Raw genomic sequence first — 16,819 nt, forward strand, 5'->3', positions numbered from 1 at the left:
ATTGCATAGATGGCTTAAATGCATTCATAAATGCAGACTCTTCAATGAAAATTGGAACAGCACTATGTGAGTACTTTAATGTGCATTATTTGTCCTGTAAAAATCACTTGCTTTCAGGAGAAGCAGTAGCTTAAAAGTCCTTTGATGGGCCTGGTTTTCCATCACTGACTGGGTGCTTCTAGCAGCCATTCAGTGGCAGTAAATTGCTCTAAATGAAACCAGTGCAAGTAGTTCTGCAAGGAAAGGGCATTGTTAGAGCTGACTGGCAGTGAGTTAGATCACGTGGTACAGGCATGTTGAACACATTACCTGAAAGCCAAGTAGTTGAGGTCCTAGAAAGAGGCAAATGCATATGGGGAGATTCATGCATCTGCAGGTGGGTGTAGGGGGCACAAAACATTAAAGGGACCATTCAGCTATTAGATGCATTAAAGTGCGTATGATGACTGGAGTTTACCTTTAATGGCTTCTTTTAGTGTTAAAACATTAAAACAAATAGTTTGTGTAACAGTCTTTTAAAATATTTAGTAATATAACTCCAAATATGACTATTACCACCCCAAAGCGAGATTGCTTAAAAAATGTTTCTTCGAGAGTAGGAAACATTTCAAACTGTATGATACTTTTAAGAGTGAACCATTTGATTTTACAGATAATTCAGAAATCAATAGAAGGGTCACATGAATATAACCAATTTCTTTTGTTGATATAATGGAGAGATGTTTTGATGTGTATTTCTTTGATGACGAGTACCACTAGAGCTATAAAGTACAAATAACCATGTTGGAAGGGTATAGACAAGAAAAGAAACAATGCATCTCCTATTCTATCTAGGTTTTTTAAAGCTGTTACTGTTTTATCTGTCATAGATTACATTTCTATTAGATTTTGTGGGAATGAAACTATGAGTGCACTGATTGAATAGTGGCTTCTCTATTGCGAGAAATTATATTTTTATATTAAATATCAGAGATGAAAAACATTATATTGTTTTGGCTTATGATGTGTGTGGCTCAGAGTGAGTTGAGTAGTTTTGTTATAGTATTTCTATACCTTAGAAGCATTTTACATGCTAGCTAGGGAAACCTATTTTTTCAGTTAAACTTTTCTTTTCTTAAAAAAATAAATATATATATATATATCTATATATAAATTATATATATATATATATATATATATATATATATATATATATATATATATATATATATACACACACACATTTGCCTTTTTAACTTTTATTTACTATTTCACTGTAACAAACCTCAACACTCCTCTTCACCGGAGTACCCATTTCTAGCAAGTACCTGGCCATGTTCACTGCCAGCTACTCAAACCACCTCCACTCTATCACTACTCTGTTTGCCCACATCTAAAAGCACGCAAGATATCCCATTTACTTTTTTGCATCCCCAATGGATGGGATGGCGCGAGCCTCAGTGTGATGTCACAAAATGGCATGGGGCACAAAGGGGGCGCAGCTTAAGGGGCGGCAGATTTAAAAGCCAGCATTGAGCCTTTAGAGCTGCTGTGCTGGACTGTTCTACCTAGTGTTCCCTGCTGTTGTCCCTTCTGTAGCTGACTCCGGGTTGTCTGACCTTCCTGCTGCTTCTCTGGTATCCCGACCCTGGCTTTGGACTTCAACTTCGCTGTTTGCTGGTATCCTGATTTTTGGCTCCTCTACTTGCTGACCCTTCTTCCGTAACCCTGACCTCGGCCTCAATTCTGACCCCTCTCTATCCTGCATTTGGACGTGTGGCTATTAGTTGCTCCATATATGTTAGGATAGTTACTGGTGAGGAGTCCAGGATGCAGGATGGAGCGCTACAGCCTTGGTCTGGTTGCGCAGGTAACCGGAACAACTAATAGCCACAAGGAGTTGTTTCCATAAGTGTTAAAAAGTGGAATAGAGTAAAATAGATGTTTATGACAATATCCCTTTTAACAGATTTTAATCACTACACATTTGCATTGGGTTTAGTACCATATGTGTGATTATGGCATGTAATGTACTATAGTAAGACAACCTAAAACCAAAGAAAATGTAAAGGTTGGTAATTACAAGATTGTTAGACATCTATGGATTACATTCTATTTGTTCACGTGATTTACCATCCCCATATTTAATATTACTTCTTAAAATGGAATCCAACAGTGCATTTTAGACTCAAAGTAGTAAAAACCATAAAGAAGGTGCCCAGGATGAAGTGTGCATCAACAAGTAAATACCATATTGGCCCGAATATAGGCCGCACTTTTTCCCCCCACTTTAAGTCTTTAAAGTGGGGGTGCGGCCTATATTCGGGGTCTAGCGCAGTGCCGGGCAGGCACTGCGCGGTTAGGATACAGATCACCCGCAGCGGTGCAGGGGACCTGCATCCTACTCTCTGATACGCTCAGACAGCCTCCCCTGCCAGCACTTCCCACGGGGGGAGTGCCGGCACGGGAGGTTGTCTAAGCGCATCGTCCGCACGATGCATTTTACAGCCCCCCCCACCCGGACTTACCAGAGCAGACTCCCGGGTGTCTTGCAGGGCCGGCGGAAGACATCTACGCAATACGCGTATACAACTTCCGGTGCCGGCACTTCCGTTGAGTGCCGGCACCGGGAGTTGTATACACGATGTGCATAGATGTCCCCCTCCGGCCCCGCAAGACACCCGGGAGGTGTCTGCTCTGGTAAGTCGGGGGGGGGGGGGAAGAGTGGCAGCATATCTCAGGGGGGAGGACAGAGTTGCAGCATATCTCGGGGGGGAGAGGACAGAGTGGCAGCATATCTCGGGGGGGGAGAGGACAGAGTGGCAGCATATCTCGGGGGGGAGAGGACAGAGTGGCAGCATATCTCGGGGGGGGAGGACAGAGTGGCAGTATATCTCGGGGGGGGGGAAGAGGACAGAGTGGCAGCATGTTTTTTGGTGCTTTTTTAAAGAAAAAAACTTTTTCTTTAAAAAAGCACCAAACTTTTAGGGTGCGGCCTATATACGGGGGCGGCCTATATCCGAGCCAATACGGTAATTGGGAACATCTCTTAGGCAAGGTTTCCATTTGGTTTTTTTGTGCTAAAAACGCCTATAAAAACGCCAATAGCGCCACCTGGCGTTTTTTTGTGAAAAACGGCTGCAGCCAGATGTTAGCTGTAATTCAATAGGAAATCGCAAAATGCAATTTCCACTTGGCGTTTTTCTGTTTGGCGTTTTTTCAGTCCTCTTTGGCGTTTTTCTGCTTTTTTGGGCTCTGTGGCAGTTTTTCAAAACTGCAGCATGTTGACACTCTGGCGTTTTTTGCAAGAAATCTTGGCTTTTTTTCTCCAATAGAAGTCTATGGGAGAGAAAAAACGCCATGAAAAAGCCATGTGGGTTTATTGCCTTGGCGTTTTTTCCACAGTTACAATGCAGAGGATGGACCCAGTATCTGTGTGTCCTACGAGAAATAGGCTGAAAACAAACAGTTTCACACAAAACAAAGTCCTGGACTGGTTCATATTGAATTTTACACCATTTGGAACAAACATGCCATTACAAACAAACATACCCGACGCATCAACTGGATCCTGCGTGCCAAAAACAACAGCAAACAATTTGCACCATCATTTGGGGCCAATCTTCCCAGAGGAGCAGACATTCAAAATAAAGCATGCCTTACAAACCACAGAAAAGAGACAAAAGGGTCTACCAAGTAAATGACATCAGGAGAGGGCAGATACTTGCCATTTATCCTAATCCCTTTTAGCTGGGTGAAACTTCTAACTTGTAAAGGCTGGAAAAACTGCCTAAGGTCAAAAAAAGCAATTTCCACAGAAAGGCTAAAACGCCAGAAAAAACTGCAGAAAAACGCCAAAACGCAGGTAAATGCAGTGGCAGTTTTCTTGGCAGTTTTCCTGGCGTTTTTCATCACTAATTTTCTTAAGAGTAAAAAGGTTTAATGCCTTTCATGGAAGACCTGTTGTACCTAAGTGACTTTTTAAATAACTTTTTGTCACATTTATCATATCTATAATATATGATTATTTCTGTGATAACCTTTAAGTAAATTTTTAATTTCTGACCATTAAGAATACCATATAAGTTTGATTCACTTGTGTCCATGATGTGCTTTTTACCAGATCCATCGGTTTGATTTTGATGTAAGGTGTGCATTTTCTTGTCAGCCTATTCTAGTGCATCTTCAGTCATTTTACAGCCATCTGTTTGAAGATATTTATATATATATATATATATATATTGTGAGCTGGGATCATGTAACCACACAGTCTTAAGGTTTGAAATACCACATAAGGCTAAATTATTTTTAGAATTGTAGTCCTTTTTATTAAAAGGTCTGTAAACAAACATAAATAAAACAAACAAAAAGAAAAGCCTTGCTCTCTGAGCACTTACTGACAAACAGCAACTAACTATCGTTGGACGGCTTACCCGCTACCAACAAAAAACATTTAGCACAGACCTTTTTCGTTTAGGAACCGTTCAGCAGATTTGTTAGGAGAAAATGCAGTCTCACTCACTGCTTGTATGTTTCTCACCTGAATAACTCACAGGGCTCCTTTTTTGTAGCAGCCCCCTGCTGCTCATTGGTAACAGGTGAGTAACAATCTGAGAGAACCAGAACTCCTGGACTGGCTTCATCACCTGCTGCAAGTAAACTGTGGAGTGGAGCACTGGCCCTCCCTTCTCTCCAAATGCTCCACCCCAGGGACCCAAACACAACTACAACATTACCATTATTTTGTTGGTAACAAAACATTCTCCCTGGGGTTATCGAATACATTGCACTGCAGTATTTTGTGAGAAATGTACATGTTATCCACCACCATGCCCTGTTCCCTGTCACACATCCTCCCCCCCAGCTCAAACCTTGTGGGGTGAGCGACCACGGTCATAAGTGAATGTTTACGTGAAAGACCATCAGCATTACCCTGTTTAGAGCCTGCCCTGTGCTCTAACGAGAAATGATAGGGTTGTAAACTAAGGAACCAGCGTGTAACTCTGCTATTTTTCTCCTTGTTTTGACTCATCCAAGTTAGTGGTGCGTGATCGGTCACTAGCTTAAACCTTCTGCCCAACAAATAGTATTTCAGAGTTTCAACAGCCCATTTAATAGCTAAACATTCCTTCTCCACTATGGAATAATTCTTTTCTCTGAGTTGAAGTTTCCTACTTAGGTATAAGATTGGGTGCTCTTCATCTTGAGTTACCTGGGAAAGCACTGCTCCCAATCCTACATCAGATGCATCGGTTTGTAGGATGAATTCCTTTGAAAAATTCGGTGTGACCAGTACAGGTTGAATGCAAATAGCTTCCTTGAGACTTTGAAATGCTTGTTCAGCTTCAGGGGACCACTTCACCATGACAGGGGCTTTAGCTTTTGTGAGATCAGTTAAGGGACCAGCAATAGTTGCAAAGTTGGAAATAAATCTCCTGTAATAGCCAATAAGACCAAGGAATGTTCTGACCTGTTTCTTAGTCAATGGCCGTGGCCAATTCCGTATGGCTTCAATTTTAGCAAGTTGTGGCTTGACTAACCCTCGCCCAATGGAATACCCTAGATACTTAGCCTCCTCTAGGCCAATAGTACACTTACTAGGGTTTGCCGTCAGGCCAGCATTTCGTATGGAATTAAGGACGGCCTGCACTTTTGGTAAGTGAGACTCCCAATCTTCACTGTGTATAACCACATCATCCAAGTAAGCCGCTGCGTAAAGGGTATGTGGTTTTAGGATTCGGTCCATCATTCTTTGAAATGTTGCTGGAGCCCCATGTAAACCAAAAGGTAATACTTTATATTGAAAAAGTCCATCTGGAGTAGAAAAAGCAGTTATTTCCTTTGCCCGGTCTGTGAGGGGCACTTGCCAATAGCCTTTGGTTAGATCCAGTGTGGTGAGATACCGGGCTTTCCCAAGTCTTTCCACAAGTTCGTCAACCCTCGGCATGGGATATGCATCAAACTTGGATATTGTGTTAAGTTTCCGGTAATCATTGCAAAATCTGATTGTACCATCAGGCTTTGGTACAAGCACAATTGGGCTACACCAGTCACTTTGGGATTCTTCGATTACCCCAAGGTCCAACATTTTCTTCACCTCTTCTTTGATTGCTTCTCTACGAGCTTCTGGTATTCTATACGGCTTAAGATGAATCCTTTTCCCTGGTTCGGTGACAATATCATGTTTTATTACAGCAGTTCTCCCTGGAACTGTGGAGAAAACATCTTTATTTAATCTAATAAAGTCTTTTACCTCCCTCTTCTGATGTATAGTCAGGGTTTCGGATATAATGACAGCAGGGTCATTATCCTTTGGAGGGTGGTTTGATGCTTCTATGGTCACAAGCACGTCTCTTTCTTTCCATGGCTTAAGTAGATTCACGTGGTAAATTTGTACCTCCTTTCGTCTTCCAGGCTGTCTTACTTTATAATTCACTACTCCCACTTTCTCAATGACTTCATAAGGTCCATGCCACGTTGCTAGGAATTTGTTCTCTACAGTAGGAACCAAAACTAGCACTCTATCTCCTGGTTTAAACGTGCGGACTCTGGCATTTTTATTGTAGCTAGTCTGCTGACGTTGTTGAGCATTCTTCATGTGTTCTCTAACAATGGGCATAATGGCTGTCATCCGTTCCTGCATCTGATTTACATGCTCTATGATGCTCTTGTGTGGTGTAGACTCATGTTCCCAAGTCTCTTTGGCTATATCTAGCAATCCTCTAGGGTGTCTACCATACAAGAGTTCAAAAGGAGAAAACCCAGTAGAGGCTTGAGGGACTTCTCTAATAGCAAACATTAAATAAGGCAAAAGGCAGTCCCAGTTTTTCCCATCTTTATCAATGGCCTTTCTAAGCATAGACTTTAGGGTTTTATTGAATCTTTCCACCAAACCATCCGTTTGTGGGTGATATACTGAAGTTTTCAATTGCTTTATACGAAGGAGATTACATAATTCTTTTGTAACTCGGGACATGAATGGAGTTCCCTGGTCTGTCAGTATTTCCTTGGGAATCCCAACTCGGCTGAACATGAACATTAGTTCCTTAGCAATAGCTTTTGCTGAAGTTGTACGCATAGGTATTGCTTCAGGGTAACGCGTAGCATAGTCTACTATTACCAATATGTACTGGTGTCCTCTGGCAGATTTTACAAGAGGGCCCACAAAGTCCATACCAATGCGTTCAAATGGAACCTCTATAATAGGTAAGGGCACTAATGGACTACGGTACGCTGTAAGAGGGGCAGTTAACTGGCAATCAGGACAGGAGGAACAATAATTTGTAATTGACGCCATTACACCTGGCCAATAAAATCTCCTGAGGATTCTCTCTTTTGTTTTTTCAACCCCTAGGTGCCCTCCCAGAATATGGCTGTGTGCAAGATTTAATACTGTGGGTCGGTATGCCTGGGGTACCAATAGTTGTTTAACCGCCTCTAATTTCTCAACTCTATACAGTAAATCATTTTCTACCTCAAAGTATGGATAAGTCAGGGTTTTTCCAGGATTAACAGGGGTCCCATTCCTCATAGTGATCTGGTTTCTTGCCCCAGATAAAGTGGGGTCCTCCCACTGTGCAGCTCTGAAGTTACCCAGGTTACCTTCTAGGTCACTCAATTCTACATCAGGCTCCGTGATATTAGAAGGACCTGCCTCACTCTGCTCAGTGTTATTCCCCACTAGGGTTTCAATAGGGTTTAAAGGCTTGTTCCTAGCAGCAGCTTCTCTGTCCAAGTCATCCCCCAATAAATCTGAAAAGGGAAAGTCACTAACAGCGCCCTCTACTGGTACTGAGTTAACCCTTTCAGCAGTTGTCCATAAAGTCAAAAAATAAGGAAAATCCCTGCCAACTATCATTTCATGGACTAATCCGTTGACTAGACCAACTCTATGATTTACAGTACCACTTTGCATTTCAATAATCACCTCAGCAGTGGGGTACTGGTGTATGTCCCCATGTATACAGGCAACCTCTAGATTCTGGGAGTCATCTATTGGAGTGTTTTTTTAACAGACTCTGGTCTAGAAGTGTAACCATACTCCCCGAATCTAGTAAAGCATTTACTTCTTTTCCCTCTACCTTTAAAGTACACCAGGGATGGCCCTTCAGACACTCATTTTGTGTGACAGTATATACGGAGCGAGAGAAAAGTGAATAAGCACCCCACTGATCACCAACATTACATTCCATTGCAACAACATTCTCAGGACAGTCTTTTGCAATATGTCCATATTCTTTGCACTGAAAACACTTAATTGTATAATTAGGCATTATTCTTGAGGATGGTGTGGTCTCTTCCAGCCTCACAAAATTCCTGCCTTTTGCTGTAGTGTCCCTTGGGTTGTAAAACCCCATCTGCTCCTCCCGAGACCCCCTTTTCCCTGGATCAGTCTTACCAAACTTACTGGGACTCTGGATCTTCGGGGTCCTAAGTCTCTCCTGGTTAGGGAGTTGCAAAAATTCTCCAGCTGTCACATACCGTTCCACCAAGGCAACTAGTTCATCAGCAGTTTTAGGATCACTCTGGCTGACCCACCGCCTTAGGGAAACAGGCAATCCTCTCAGGAACCGGTCCATCACAAGTTGTTCCACGATGTGGCTAGATGAGTTAACCTCTGGCTGTAACCATTTCCTGGCCAGATGTATTAAATCAAACATTTGTGACCGTACCGCTTTGTCTTGATTATAAATCCAGGAGTGAAATCTCTGGGCCCGAACCGCTATCGTGACTCCCAGGCGGGCCAAAATTTCTGTTTTCAGTTTACCGTAGTCACAGGCTTCTGCAGGCTCCAAATCATAATATGCCTTTTGAGGCTCTCCACTCAGGAACGGTGCTAAAAGGCTTGCCCATTCAGATTCAGGCCAACGTTCTCTTTCAGCTGTCCTTTCAAAAGCCGTCAGGTAAGCCTCTACATCATCTGTAGCCACCATCTTTTGCAAATAGTTACTCACTCCCAGAGTCTTAGAACTATGTGGCACTTCTGCAGTATACCTGGCCAGCCTCTCAGATAGGCCCTGGATCTCCTGCTGCATGGCACGAGTAACATTTTGTTGCTCCTCTTTCTGTGCAAGCACCAGTTGCTGCAAGACTGTAATATTTTCTTGCTGGACAGTTGTAGCTTGTTGCTGGGCAGTTGTAGCTTGTTGCTGTGTGGCTGCTGCCTGTAGTAAAGCCTTAATAACATCCTCCATGTTTATGTTTTGTGGTATTGTTTCCTTTTCCAGACTATCAATGTGGTACCGGCATTCTCCACCATATGTGAGCTGGGATCATGTAACCACACAGTCTTAAGGTTTGAAATACCACATAAGGCTAAATTATTTTTAGAATTGTAGTCCTTTTTATTAAAAGGTCTGTAAACAAACATAAATAAAACAAACAAAAAGAAAAGCCTTGCTCTCTGAGCACTTACTGACAAACAGCAACTAACTATCGTTGGACGGCTTACCCGCTACCAACAAAAAACATTTAGCACAGACCTTTTTCGTTTAGGAACCGTTCAGCAGATTTGTTAGGAGAAAATGCAGTCTCACTCACTGCTTGTATGTTTCTCACCTGAATAACTCACAGGGCTCCTTTTTTGTAGCAGCCCCCTGCTGCTCATTGGTAACAGGTGAGTAACAATCTGAGAGAACCAGAACTCCTGGACTGGCTTCATCACCTGCTGCAAGTAAACTGTGGAGTGGAGCACTGGCCCTCCCTTCTCTCCAAATGCTCCACCCCAGGGACCCAAACACAACTACAACATTACCATTATTTTGTTGGTAACAAAACATTCTCCCTGGGGTTATCGAATACATTGCACTGCAGTATTTTGTGAGAAATGTACATGTTATCCACCACCATGCCCTGTTCCCTGTCACAATATATATATCTATTAGAGTAGAGGTTGTAGCCTTATTAGTCCAGTGGTGTCAATATCAAATAACAGATGAAATAAGTATCTTGTGATAATACCTTTTTTATTGGACTTACAGAATTTTGGAATTATTATCACAAGATACTTATTTCATCTTTATATATATATATATCGGAAGTAGCTTTATTTTTCTCCTGTGCCTGTTGCCCTTGGTGTCAAATGTGTTTGGAGTGCAGTTACCACCTGCGATACACTTTCATCTTTACTTTTGGTACACAAATAAAAAAAGCAATTCATGCTAGGAAAACTAAATCACAACAAAGTCCTATATGATAATAACTTTAAAAGGGAAAAATGCATTTTAGAGCATACCTATCAGCCTGACACAACAACAAAATCTGAATAGTGTGCACTTTATAAGAACCTAGTACTGTTGCATAATATCTATGTCTATCAAGATATAACAGTTACATCAAGTCTACTATTATGAAGCATGCACTTGAAAAGTATATTCGTCTTGAATAAATGTGAGAATTGTGATAAAAATCAGAGTAATCGTTTACATTCTGAGTTTCATCATGTGGAACCCATGGCCTGATTTCTTTTTTATTATTTTTTTTACAATTGATATTATATAAAGGAAGCTTCTATAATCCCAAACATTAAAGAAATTTGTCAGTGATATTTTAACTGCATGCCAATTAGCATGATGATTTTGGGCAAACATAGCTGGCTTAGCAAAATGCAACATACATGCTTTGTGATGCAAAGCCAAATTTGCCAATCTTGTGTTTTTCAGCTAAATATCATTTGAAATGGTGAAGAAAAGACACTAAAAATATCTAATGACAAGCACTAACATTTAAGAAACAAAAACGCAAATCAATGCCATTGTCTTTTCTATGTAGAGAGAACATATCTATTTTCAGTTATATATTGCATTGAATTTTGTGTTACAATGTGTTACAATATAAATTGAATTTCATCAATTAAAATTGTACATCATTGGTCAATGAAAGTGCTTAAAATGATACATACTAAATCTGCTGAAATGTCTTATTTGCTTAAAATTAGGATTTAGTATCTATATTGGAATACATTGCAATCCTACTATCAGCTCAATTTATTGAATACTTTCTGGATTTCTCTGCTTTGGTTTAACAAGTAGCCTATGCGCCTCTACTGCTAAAGAGGATCACGATTTTCAGCAAGTATGGCAGTCTTTTCACTCATTTATAGTGAGTGAAGAGTTAATTATAAAAAGGAATTCTGATGGAAATTTTGGAAAGTGATGTTATACCTATTGCTACAAACAGATCCTCCCAACTGGAAAAAAGAAAACTATTGCTAAGTGGGTAGCACCACAAACAATTTTTATACATAATCCACAATTTCAAACACCTTTACCCTATCTGTAATCTTTCAGGAGACTAGCAAAATAGATTAATTGTACAAAATATAGGAAGTGTACAAGTGTTAATTATAGGCTATAATTTTTTATAGGTTTTGACATTCTCATTAAGCAACATTTTTCTTAGTGTTTTTTCCCTTTTTTGTGATCGAGAAGGGATATGATAAAAGTTTGCATGAACACTGTAAAATGCTTTGGGTTCCCAGAATGTCACGTACTGTTGTACAGTACATTTGCTGCTTATTTACAAGGATAAGATCAGATTTATTTTTACTAAGATCTAGTTGCATTAGGCCAAAGCAACCACAAAAACCCATAGCTGTTTTTCTACATAGGATGCTCATCATCAAAGATAGGAACATATTGTGGAATGCTCCAGCAAAACTGCCTTAACCTAGAAATTATGAATAATAATAATAATAATAATAATAATAATAATGTTTGCATTAAGTAGAATTAATGACCAATACTCCCATATACGAACATAACAATGCACATATTCAATGACGTAATATTTTAGATTGGTGCAATGCTATTTTCAAACAGAAAACAACACTGTACATATAAATATACATTTATTATACTTAATATTCTTAAATATATATTTTGCATTTGTTATTTATAAGTTATAGACTACTACATGGTCATTTCATATGTCTTCCTGTTGTGTCTGTTTTATCCTCTTCAACATGTTGCAAAACCCCAGCTGACATTATTTTATTTTCTATATATTTGCTCTACAGAACATTTAACTAATGAATGTTTTATAAATGACTTGCTTTTATGTCAGCAAACAACGTATTCTCTGCTAAGAAGAGCAGCAGGGTAATAGATTTCTTTACTCTGTTGTTCCAAATTGGCTCAACAAACTAAAGTTATTCTAAGCATAAAAGAGGTGAGAAATGAACAGATTAAAAGATTTGTAGAGGCATAACAGATCAGAAAGAAAGAAATAGAATGTTCTCCCATAGGAAATGCTTGTACAGAACATCTTGGACTATAATAGACATTTTTATTTCATTCTGTTTTCTTGTGCTTTATATTTGAGGATATTTATTCAATATAGATCAATACCTTAGCTGAGCTTTGGTTATATATATATATATATATATATATATATATATCAGCAGAGCAGGGCCGGATTAATTTAGGGGCTGATGGAGCTGCAGCTCCAAGCCCCTACCTGAAAATAGGCCCAGTCAGAACCAGACTGAAAATTCCTGGTGGCACGGCAGACGAACATACAAAGCTGCTGCCTGCCCGCAAAGTTCAAAGCAGCCATTGTGCAGCTGTAAGACCTCCTCCGACGGCCACTTTAACTTCATTAGGCAGCCGGTGGAGGCGGTCTTACAGCCACACGACGGCTGCTTTGAACTTCGCGGCCAGGCTGCCGGGCTTACAGGTGTTCCTCGTGACAAGGAGAGGATCTTCACGTCTGGGTTTTGGCATTTCAAAATCAATATAAAAGGGGGGGGTAATATACATGGCAGTGGGGGCATCACATTAACCAATACAAAAGGGGAGGGGCATGGCTGGGGCATAACATAAATCAATACACAAAGGTGTGGGGGCATAAATGCACAAAGGGGGGCAAAACACAAGGTTGTGGGGAGGACACATTAATCAATAGTAAAGGGTTCAGTGTGGCAGAGCCTGTCCTGATGTGTGTGTGTTTGGGTGTTGGTGTGCCATAGCCTGTCTTTGGGTGTGTTTTTGGGTGTCAGTGTGGCAGAGCCTGTCCTGGTGTGTGAGTGTTTTGGTGTCGTGTGGCAGAGTCTTTCCTGGTGTGTGTGTTTAGGTGTTGGTGTGGCAGAGCCTGCCCTAGTGTGTGTTTGGGTGTCAGTGTGGCAGAGCCTGTCCTGGTGTGTGTGTGTGTTTGGGTGTCGGTGTGGCAGAGCCTGTCTTGGTGTGTGTGTGTTTGGGGGTCAGTGTGGCAGAGCCTGTCCCGGTGTGTGTGTTTGGGTGTCGGTGTGGCAGAGCCTGTCCTGGTGTTTGTGCTTGGGTGTCGGTGTGGCAGAGCCTGCCCTGGTGTGTGTTTGGGTGTTAGTGTGGCAGAGACTGTCCTGGTGTGTGTGTGTGTTTGGGTGTCGGTGTGGCAGAGCATGTCCTGGTGTGTGTGTGTGTGTTTGGGTGTTGGTGTGGCAAAGCCCGTCCTGGTGTGTATTTGGTATTCTGTTTCCTGGCATTTACTTTCTGTAGGAAAAAATAGAACGTCCCACCATTTCAGGAGTATGCGATCTAGGAGAGGCCTTATCACAGTGGGTTGATGAACATCTGCAACCATCAGTGATAAGTCTAAAAAGTTATATTAGAGATTTTAAACAGCTGTTAAATCATATGAATAATATCCTTTGGGAAGACCATTTTTTATGGTTGACTATGGATGTATCATCATTGTATTCCAGCCTTCTACAGGAAGGGATAGAAGCCATTACATTTTTTTATCTAAATTTTCAGGCTATATAATTTCTCTTATGTCATAATTATTCTGTATTTGACAATATTTTTTATCTCCAAAGACAAGGCACGGCCATGGGTGTTCGTTTAGCCCCATCATATGAAAATGTGTTTATCGGTTATTGGGAATGGTGCTACGTCTTTGGAGATGAAAAAACATTTAGAGCTTGTATTCATTGGAATGGTAGATATATTGATGACCTGCTGTTCATATGGAAAGGTACAGCACAGCAGGCCAAATTATTTATGGATTATGTCAATACAAATAATTAACAATTCATGACTGATTATCATCCATTGGAGGCTGTTTTTTTGGCTTAAAATTGCAATATAACTCATAAAACCATAATAACATAGAACTATAGAAAACCAACTGGATATTATTTGGAACTGCCATCCTCAACATATATTTCAGGAGGATCCTATAGGTGAATTTATATGTTTACAGAGGAATTGCTCCTCAGTTGCAACCGTCGAAAAACAATCAATAAGCTTAAAACAAAAGTTATATCAGAGAAACTACCCCGAATGGACGGTAGAAAAGGGGTTTATTAGGATTTATTGAAAGATCATAAAGGGTCCAAAACACAAAGAACTAAAGATACAGTTAATTTTAGTAGAGATTATAGCTTACAATATACTCAAATAACAAAGATAATAAAAACAGTAATAAAGAATTTGGAAGCGCTTAAACTTGATCCTATGCACACCAATATTTCGGCAGATGGAATACCATGTATGGCACGATAAACTTAAACCAAGCTTATTTGTAATAGGAACTGGGTAAAAACAACAGGCATGGACAGATGTGGAGGTAGATGCATATGTTTTCATTGTGTTATAGACCATTACTGGTGAAACCTTCAAACTAACTCAATTTGTCAAATGTAATACAATTGCAATATGTAGGTCATACAATAAGACCCCTGAAAGAATGGATAAGAGAACCTTTGAATTATATCGCTAACAAATGTATAACTTTGACATGGCATTTTCAGAGTTGCTGTAGTGGTGATAAAAATATTTAGAATTTTAAGCTATAGAGAAAATAATCCTAATAATAAATTATAGTAGAGGTGGTAATAAGTCAAATATATTAAATAAAAGGAAATTATTTTAAATCTTTAGATTGGCAACTAGACAACCAAGTGGTATTAACCATGAAATGGGATTATTATATTTAAATATATATTTAAATATATACACACACAAAAACAAATTCTTCCCAGATACACCACATAACGCTGTTTTTGAAAAAAACATAATATTCACCTATGTGATTCACCAGCAGAATGTCTAGTGGAATAATGAATTATATCATTGTAAATGCTAGTTATTAATTATTAAATTAATATGTAACAATCAGTAATGTGATATACTAGAATTGTACCTATTTGAACAGGGATATAGTCCTATATGAAATGTTTATGATTACTATGTTAACTATATCAAATATTGGGTAAGTCATATTACCACAATGATTAACTATCATGGCATCATCATTTTCTAATTATAACAATTATTATATAAATCATGGTATAAATTATTGATATTAAGTTTTTTCTCTTTCTGCTAGAACTGTAGAATCATGTAAATTACTTATATAAATCCATAATATATATCCATGTGACCTGTACTTATAGATTATAACTCTCTTATGTAATTGGTATAGGAGGCCATTTCATGTGTTATATACGGTATTATGCCTGTTGTATTTTAAATTATGTATGTTGCACTTTAAATCATGGTGCACTTTGAATAACACTATTGAGGACTGGAAATGACCAGTCTGTATGCCTAGGCACCATTGTTAGGTGCAAAAGACATAAGACGTTCACCTACAGGGTGACTGAGACAAGCCAAATGAGGTAAATAAATCCATATATTGACATACATTATCTTGTCTGAATATAATTTCTTCTGGAGTTGCGGACCCAAGTCCTGTTGTTTGATTTTTGATGTATGCTAAGCAAAATAACAAAAGTAAAAAAAATGTGTTTTTTTCTTCTTAAAAGGCCTGACAACTATTGATACACACAGTACATGCAGACTGAGAACAAAGACTATGTACTTGGCACATTTTGTTTAAGAGATGTTGCTGCTTCGCTGTCTCTCTGTGTTTTACCTTGAATACGAGGCTTCTATGTATAACAGAACCTGGCATAAGAGATTACAACTGTGAGTTCACCATGCATCAAAGAAAGAGGTTTGCCCCTTTACACATATAAAGATATTGCAATCATTCTTAGAGATTGTGATTTTCCAGATATGCATCTAATATATATAGTTGGCACTGGAAGGGTTAAAACTTGTGATGTGGAAGCAAGATGGCAGGTCTCATATAAAACACAACATAAATAGAAATCATTTAGGTGATAATATGGAGTGTGGCTATATTGATAAGATATATATAATAATGGGACAGGCTGGGTTGGGGGGTCCTTAAACAAGCACAGTGGGGTCATATAACACATAGCATGTGACATCACTGTAATAGCTTGGCTGATGGAGCAGCCATAAAGAAAGGCACAGGACAAGGTAAGGCTATGGGGGTCTTGAAGTGCGTAGGTGTGCGGTGTGATCACATGCATTTTTTACCTGCAGGAAAAAACCTCCTGTATAGTACCTCATATGAGTGAGAATGATGTTTTAATGTGAATATATAGTATAGTCAGTGTATGTGACTATGCACATGTAAGTGTAACTGTCTATGAGAATGCTTGAGTGGAGTGTATAAGAGTCAGTGTGTGTTAGTGTGAGAGCAGAGCCAGATCAATGGTAGAGCACACGTAGCACTTGCTCCAGCGCCCCGGTGCACAAATTGCTCCAGCGCACTCATGTTCTAAAAGATCCTCTCTTCTCGCCTGTCCTACGTAGCATTGATCTTATCCAGTCACAGTTATCTTCCTTTACTGACACTTCTCGGCATGCAGTGCTAAGGAGGGAAGACGATTCATGCACATTGCAGGACTCACATTGCAGCAGATGGCTGCTCAATGAGGGAACTGCAGTCCACAAAAAACATACAGGAGGGAAGTGGAGGATGGGGTAGGTACTGTGTGTGTGTATTAGTGTAGATATGTGTGATATACCGTATATGTTTGTGTGTA

The sequence above is a fragment of the Spea bombifrons genome, chromosome 4 (genome assembly GCF_027358695.1).
Source record: "Spea bombifrons isolate aSpeBom1 chromosome 4, aSpeBom1.2.pri, whole genome shotgun sequence".
NCBI lineage: Eukaryota > Metazoa > Chordata > Amphibia > Anura > Pelobatidae > Spea > Spea bombifrons.